Here is a 7,564-nt window from a genome sequence, read left to right on the forward strand (position 1 = left end):
TGACTGAACAAATTCTAAATTTGAAAAGATTCATGAAGAGCAAAGAGCCAATGTCTGAAGAACAAACATCTACGCCATCACCATCGCCTGCCCCTGAACCTCTAAGGGAGCAAGAACAAACGGTGGATGAGCTAAAATCGTTACTTTATGCTAAATTAATTTCTAGTCAAAATCCTGATGCGGCGGACGAAGATCTGGTTGGGCTTTTGAGACAACAAGTGGAGAAGAATCCAACAGTGAAGACCTTAGAGTTTCTAGCTTTTCAGAGCATTGTAGCTACTAATTTCTCAAAGATTAGTACTATAATTGCTTCCAATACTGAAGCACTTTCTCATATGAAAAACTCCATTGATGCCTTAATCGAATGGGTATCAACTTTAGAGAACACTTGTCGAACTCAGGCCACCATTTTAAAGAGAAGACATGATGATCAGGACGATCCTGATCACCATGAGGAGGAGAGGAAGAGACAAAGGATGGCCCAGTCATCAATAAGTGTTGAAGGTGTTGTTAGGGATCCAGAGCCTGAAAACGTTATAGAAGAATGTCCAGTTCCAGCTGGTACAAGTGAACGGACAACTAGCCAAGAAAAACTGAGAAGGTGACAACTATAGCAACAGATCCTGTGATCGAGCCAATGGCTGAAAAGCCGACGGTCTCTACAGTAGAAACAAGGTTGTTGTTAGATCTGTCTGCTAATGTTCGATTTAATGAAGTCTTTTCAAATGAATTGGGTCGAGTTCAAGAATATGGTGAAGACATTGATAATATTGATGATTCAGATGACATCTATTTTGAGTTTGAAACCGACATTCATGAAGATGATCTTATATTTCCATTTCAGGTTGAACATCAAGATACTTCTGAACCTCCTACCACAGTATCTCCAGGCGCTTCTGATACAAAACGGTATTTGATCCTACTGAGATTTTCACTAAAAATTATGTGTTGGTTGCAATTCGTGCAAATGTTAGGATTTGATAGAGCACAGATCAGAGTACCATATCTCGAAGACATTTACTTTGGCATTTTCATTCGTCATCAAAAAGCTTTAAGTGGCGACAGAATTCTTGGAATTCACAAGGAGACTCGTGAATATCGCATTGAATACAAGCATTTCTTGAAAGCTAAGCGCCAACCGATCAGTTAAGTACGAACCAAACATCGCATTGTGTCTATCAAAAATATTGATGCCAATAAACTTGCAAGAGTTTGATATCCGGTATTTACTATAACAAGACAAGATGGACATATTTGGACTTTTAGCGAAGCTGATTTTCCAAACCTCTACCTTGAAGATCTGGAGCATCTCTACCATGAACTTTGTGATCTTACATTTAGAAAAGAAGGAGCAGTCGTTGGTTTAGAAGCTATAAAGAGATATCTAAAGAGTCATATCAAATTGTCTTTAGTCATTGATGTTCAAATGGGTTTTGAGGGTAATCAGAAGATTATAAATCTGAAGATACCAAATCAAGACATTGAAGATATTGAAGGCTATCATCTTTTTATCATCCTTGAAGATACTGAGTTTGGTGTAATATATGATGGGACAGAACGAAGAGGTTTATGAGGTTCAGTGAGCTAAACAAGTACTCTGACGGTACTATCAAGCTTGTGCGAAGAGCTCTTGAGAAGGTTAAAGCTGACAATGACAAAGCTTCAGAGCATGAAAGAATAAGTCCTAGAGAAAGGTATCTATTGATTAGTGCTTTAGATCTTTTGGATGATAAGTTGCAGTATCGAAATGCATTAAGAAGAATTGAGACTCACCTAGGCTTACGAAAATCAAGATTTACTATTTCTCGTGTTTGAATCCAAAGGGGGAGAATATTGGGTTCAAAGCTGTACTTTGATTGTTATATTCAAGCTTGTTTCTCCTAGTTTTGTATTAGTGTAGCTTTAATGCTTTCTAGTATAAATAGGATAATTAGCCTTGTAATTACCTTGTAATTAGTGTTGAGCTTATCATTAGTGTAATCATTACAAGATTTGAATACAAAGCTTTTGGTTAAAATTCTCTCTCTAGATTGTTCATATTGTTCTTCAAAGATTATTTGATTTGGTAATTATTTGGGAATTACAGAAGAGTTCCAAACAAGCAACAGTCGCTGATTCTACAACAGAAGCTGAGTACATCACAGCATCAGATGCAGCCAAGGAAGTCGTTTGGATCAAGAAATTTATTTCTCAACTTGGAATTGTTCCTAGTAGTGATAGTCCTTTAGAGTTGTTATGTGACAACAATGGAGCTATAGCWCAAGCCAAGGAACCTAGATCTCACCAAAGATCCAAACATATTCTTAGAAGATATCATCTCATTAGAGATATTATTGAAAGAGGCGATGTTAGTATAAGTAGAGTGTCAACCGAAAGTAATGTTGTTGATCCACTAATCAAACCGTTAACACAGAAGAAGCATGAAGGCCATTGTAGATCCATTGGTATATGATGCATGGATGATTGGCTTTAGTGAAAGTGGGAGATTGTTAGTGAATGCCTAAAAACCAATCATATGATGATTGTAACTTTGAGTTTTGTTTCATGAAATTAATAAATATAAAGTCATTGCCCATTTTATTATGTCTATATTATATTCTATGTTTTAATTATTCATAATAAATAACCTTAGAATAATGTATTCTAAATGTCACTAGTTAAATATTATTTCGGATTTAAGGTTGAAGTAATATGATAATGACGAGCATATGTAGGGATTCATATAGAGATATCGAATCTGCATATGGGTACAAAATGGAGATTTTGTGTATCGGACGTGACTCGTTATTATAACACTTCATTGGATGTCATGCGAGTGTCATAAGTGTTTCTCATATGGTCAATGTACATGTAATTCTTTGACTTGAGAACATGGAATTTGTTATGTGTGAGTAATGTATTTTGACATTTATTCTAATCATTCCGTAACTGGGTGACAGAATGATAGTTGAGTATGTTGCATATCACATGATAGAATTAGCATGTATCGAGATAGGATTTGTCCCTCCTTAATGACGGGAGTGATGTCTTTGGGCCTCTTGATAAATATATACTAAAGAAATAAATGCATGCTTAGATAATTGATATGAGATATCATTATCTATTTTTTATTAGTATGTTAGGGAATCAAGAAACTAGAGATTGGACATAACGAGAATGGCACATTCAATGTCTCGTGTTCAATCTGGAAATCAAGGACAAAAGAATTAAATGTGTAAAACTAAAATTGACTTCAAATCGATAATTTGTTCTATTACCAATTCTCGTCATTTGGGGAACGGTGATGTATTGCTAGATACCGCTCATCGTTTATAACTATAAATATGAGATTTATATTTATTACCAACATATCGAGAACCCATTGGGTCACACGCTTTCAACATAGTCGAATAATAAATTTCAATAATTAAAATGTTTAATTATCATATCTGATTTGTATCAATTTAATCTGATTAAATAAAATCAGATATTATTTATGTTGGACATAAATAAAGATGACTAGGGATGAGCTTTGTAAGAGAGTGATGGTGTATGAAAGTCTTACACTCAAGTATGGTGGATGCATGGTGATGGTTAGGTCATACATCTCATATCCATATAAAATGTATTACATTTTTATGCTAGTAGCTTTGGTCATGCAATTCTCTCTCAAAATCACCTACAACAATATGCTCCCTTTTCTTTCTAAGTTTTGAAACCGTGACTAGCATCACGAGAAGGCAAAGGATTCGGATTGTTCGTGTGGATACCGTGGAGGCATCAAGCTTTGTTTGTTGTTGTGATTCAATTTTTCTCTAAATGCGAAGTATAATTTCGAAACACTCGATTTATTCTGGTTCATATGGGTCCTTAGAGGGTTATGATTTTATTTTCCGCTGTGCTTGAGATCCCGTAACCCAACACGTCCACCGTACGGAGTGGGTTGGACATGAAAGGAGGGCTATCAATTTAGAAGTCTTGGAGTCCTAGTCCACAGAATACGTCACATACGCGAAGAAAAGTGATGAGCCGAGGCCACACTTGCAAGATAATAATTAAAATACGCTAGAACGTTTATATTTGTGCATGATAAGATTTGCATTAATGTATGAGTATTGCAATAAATTGTTTGCAACTAGTGTGATTAGGCCAGGTTCCTCCACCGTACGGGTGGGTTGGACATGAAAGGAGGGCTTTCAATTCAGAGGTCTTGGAGTCCTCGTCCAAAGAATACGCCGCATATGCAAAGAAAAGTGATGAACAAAGGCCTTATTTGCAAGATAATAATTATAATACACTAAAACACTATTATATATTCATGCCATCATGAAACCATATTGTATTCACTAAGCTTTAGCTTATGCTATACATGTATATATCTCAAGTATCGGTTGTCATTAGACGATTTTAATGAAGAAAGATGTGACCATGTTTTGGATCATGCTAGTTAAAATATTTTAATTAACATTGATTACGTTAAAATATTTTAAGCTTCCACAATTATATACTTGAATTGTGTTAAATATCTTATATGTTTGAAAATTTTAAATTCATATTTTGTGTAAGGCATGAGTTATTAAGATTGACGTCATGGTGAATGAAAGAAAATCAGGGCGTGATAAATGGGAATGGCAACAATATTGGATGAGAAACGAGTTGATGGTGATAGGTGAAACGAAAAGAGGTGTTCCTGCAGAACATTCCTATGCAGCAAGCAGCCTGAGTTTTTCTAGGTCGACTGATCTCATTGCTTGCATGAGTTGGTTGCCAGAAATTGAGCAAACATTCAAGTCTAGTGAATGCGATGAAGATAAAAAGGTGAAGTTCTCCTCTCATATGTAGAAGGTCGCTCTTAGTTGGTAGAATCCCACTAGGTTTAACTTAGATCGCTATAGTGGCAACGTTGACTTGGGGAATGTTCAAGGCCAAGATAATGGAAAAGTACTGCAATGAGGGGCACTTGATTGAATTGAAGACAAGTTTCGTGCCCTTAAACAAGGGAACATGTTTATCGCTAATTATTCAAGCTCCTTTATTTAGAAGTTAGACTTGTTGGGGCATTTGGCTTCTCATGAGAAGACTAAGATTAAAAGCTACCTCAAGGGGTTACAACTGAGATGGAATCATTTGTGAGGAACGCCAAGGTCACTTCTTTGCAATACTTTTGAAGAGTCTCAGTTGATTGAATATGATTTAGCTCAAAAAAACAATAGTCCTATGATCAATTTTTAGTTAAATCTCTTAAGAATTCATGGCAATCTTCATAAAATGTTCAAGAACATGAAGAACAAGTAGAGAGAGAAAGTCAAATCTTCAAGAATGGTCAAACTCTTATTTACGTAATCCGATTTACAATTAAGCTCCTACTCCAAAATTACAAAGGAATTACCCTTTATATATGGTCAAACATCTAGACAAAATCAAAGTCAAACTATCTAAGAAAAGTCAAACATGATGACTTTTATACAATTATAGACAATATTTATCTTTTAAGACGAATACAATTTAACACTGAATTTCAGTCCTAACATTCTCCCCCTTTGTATTTAGGCTTGAAAGAATTTGCGCGCTTTGAGTCTCGTTTGAACTTTGTTGCTTTAAGCACTCTATGTCTTCTTCAAAACAATCTTCAACTAGAAATCTTCAGATAATTGTTTGTTGATAAAGATCTTCTAACATTCTCCCCCTCAAATGTAGAACCGCAATGATCTTCTCTTTTGACAATGTAGAACATAAACAATAACGATCTTCAGAATTGATCTTTAACACACTTTCTCTTCAAAGGTAATCTTTATCAGCAAAACTTGTTGAAAAATTGATCTTCACATTCAACAACTCTCAGACATTGTAGCATCGGAATAATCTTTTGTAATCATCTCTAGTTAACTCCTTTTGAGTCTTTTGCCATCATTGAAGTTACTCCCCCTTGATCTTTACAACAAAATCCCCTTATAATGTTCGGAATTGAACATTTCATTCATTATTTCATACTTTCCTTTATGATGAAATGAGAAGCATTACATCATACACACGAATGAATGAAATATTCTGCGAAGGCTGTCAATTCATGAAATTGTAAGTAGATCTTTTCAAATCCACTTGTTTAATCTTTTCAGATTAAGGGAATGGGAAGATAACAACCAATTTCAACGTATGAAATTGTTTTCAATCTTATAAAAAGATTGGTCTGTGAGTATAACAGATATACTCAGTACAACGGATGTACTGTATATATGAGACTTTATGAGGCTCATTTCACCAGGTCTTCCATTCAATCATCGATAGCTTAATGATAGCATATCTATGAAAGTTTTTGGCAAAATAACATATAAAAATTTGTGTAGTGTAGAAAGATAAAGCAACGTATGCTTCTGTTTAGGCTCAAAAAGATAAACCGTGTGGACTACACAAATTTATCAGACTCAATTCGTGATCAAAAAAGACTTGAAGGGGGGACATATATCCTTCTGATTCAATATCAACTTTCTCCGAATGAGAAATTGATAGATGATGAGTTGCGTGCCCCAAGTGTTATTGAAACACTTATTTGTTGAGAGATAAATGAGTAGCTGGTGGGGTTGTGACACGAATTGGCCTGGGCTTTGCCTTTTTCAATATTAGTCTCGAAAGAATTGAGAACTAATAGATTGTGTGGTATGCCTGGATTTTAGAAGTTTGGAACAGGATTCTTATGTTCTTTTAATCCTGACACAACTCTCGTCAATTCTTTTATCTCATAACAACTACGGGGCTGTTTGGCAGTTGCTGAATGGTTTTGTACAGAATGGTTAAGTGGTTAGAATGGTTAAGAGGGTCAAAATGGTTAAGTGTTGAATGAAATATGATTGTTTGGTAAATGTTCTCTAAATGACAACAAATTACCATTTTAACCCTCTTCTCATTGCCTCTACTCTTTCCAAATATCAGGCGCAACTCATCATAATAAGGAAATGGCTTATAAACAGATACACATAAATAGATACCAAAATGGCTTGATTCAACAGATACCAAAATGGCTTGATTCAACAGATATCAGAATGGCTTGATTCAACAGATACCAAAATGATTAGCTCATAACTTGAATCCACCAACGATCAAATCGATTACCTCATTCAAACAGCCCTAAGTTCATCGACATTGTGATTGTAGAGGGAAGGAAAAAGGAGACAGAAGGGAAATACCTAAAATCGAGTGGGAGACGATGTAGAAGACAACGGAGACGTTGGAGAAGACGTTGGAGAACACGATCGAGTGGGATGAGGAACAAGGATCTCACGTGGGAGGAGAGAGCGATGGGAAGCAGTAGGGGCGACGACGATCGTGGGGGGGACACGGCGAATGGAAGACCGACGATGGGAGGGGGGAAGACGGCGAATGGAAGACTGACGATGGGAAGGGCGAAACGGCGAATGGAACCGACGATGGAGGGGGGAAGACGGTGAATGGAACCATGGAGGGGGGATGCGATGTGAAGAACGGCTTGAGAGGGCAGAGTTGGAAAAATGAACATCTAAATGGTTTAGTGAAGCTCTAGGTGCAAAATGGTTAAGAGGTTAATGTAACCATTAAGAGCTTTTTTTTTTTT

Source organism: Cynara cardunculus (assembly GCF_001531365.2).
Source record: "Cynara cardunculus var. scolymus isolate 2C chromosome LG 13, CcrdV1, whole genome shotgun sequence".
In the NCBI taxonomy this organism is placed as follows: Eukaryota; Viridiplantae; Streptophyta; class Magnoliopsida; order Asterales; family Asteraceae; genus Cynara; species Cynara cardunculus.